Source organism: Priapulus caudatus, unplaced genomic scaffold (genome assembly GCF_000485595.1).
Source record: "Priapulus caudatus unplaced genomic scaffold, Priapulus_caudatus-5.0.1 Scaffold1713, whole genome shotgun sequence".
NCBI lineage: Eukaryota > Metazoa > Priapulida > Priapulimorpha > Priapulimorphida > Priapulidae > Priapulus > Priapulus caudatus.
The window spans coordinates 55,833-57,310 of NW_014578774.1; positions in this window are offsets into that span (position 1 = coordinate 55,833).

The following is a 1,478-nucleotide window of genomic DNA, read 5'->3' on the forward strand; positions in this document are numbered from 1 at the left end:
AGAGAGAGAGAGAGAGAGCGAGAGAGAACGAAATAGCGACGTGAATCTACTATCTTTAATTCAAGAAGCCTATGAGTGATATCAGGAGTAGATAATAGAAGATCGTCTATTATCTACTCCTGATGATATGAATGCATGCATCGTCTGTGTTTAAATAGTGATTGCCTGTAAATCAGCCCGGATGATAAAAACACACATCAAATCGTCTCACACGTCTTCACACGTCTCATCCGCGCGCAGCGCTCAGGTTCAACAGCAAAGCTGTTCCACGCAATCTTGTATCATGTCTTTATGGACACTGATCAGCAACAGTAGGCCCCTACATAAGCACTCAAAAAAAAAAAATATATATATATATATATCAAGATAAGATAAGATAAGATCTCTATTATGTACTCTTGATATATATATATATAGTTGATTGATTTGTTGATTGGTTATCTGATTGCGTTTCCATCGCTCGTCGATTGTGTTTTTAATTGAGCTTTTTATCCCCTACAATAAGCGTTCACATGTTTGTTAATGCCCGGCGCACACGTGAGTTATTTTACTTAAGTTAAATCGGATTTTCGTTGAGTAATTTGACTCATGCGTCATTTTACTTGAGTAAAATAACTCACGTGTGCGCCGGGCTTAAGGTAACCCTCCCCTCAGGTCTCTACCACGTGCAGTACTTTTCTGTGTAACTTGTACTGTGATCGCTCGTGTTGAAAAGCACTGCACTAGAGATAACATGGAATTAACGCTCTCTACTGTCGAGGAAGGAAAGCTAATGCTAGATTTTGCAGGGCGTAAGCAATAAATGTTTATGTAGTATAGCCAGGGCCGCAGGCTGAGCAAATTCCTAGGGGGGGGGGGCAGTGGCGCATCCAGGATTTCAAGGAGGGGTGAGAAACAGGGGGGGGCTAGGGGTCTTCCCACAAAAATTGTTGAAAATGTAGATAGCAGGAAATGGTATTTGAGGCACTTTTGAGTACATGTACAACCTTCATTCCGACTACGACAATTCTCGTTCAGTAGAACAATTAATTTTTTTAATTTTGCTCCAAGATCTAGGGGGGAGCTGCCCCCTTGCCCCCCCCGCAGGCTACGGCCGTTGGCTATAGCGCTGCTGCTTGCACTATATCACCTTCACCTTTGTTCTCTCATGCCACCATGTTATGCTCAAAATCTCACCATTTAAAACTTTTCTGATACCTGGCAAGGACTGCCTGCATACAGTATTGTGTAATTACGTATACAAAATTGTACACGTCCTTTGCTAACACGAAACACCGTTATGGCTGACAACATTGTATTAATTCTATACTAAATTAAATCATGTATTATATACATTGTATTATATAAATAAATATTATATATATTCAAGGTATATATAATATATATATAATGTATATATAGTATATTACACATGCTAATCAGGAGATGGTAATGTATATTACTAGACAATATCCCAGCCTACAAACTTAACGGGGTAA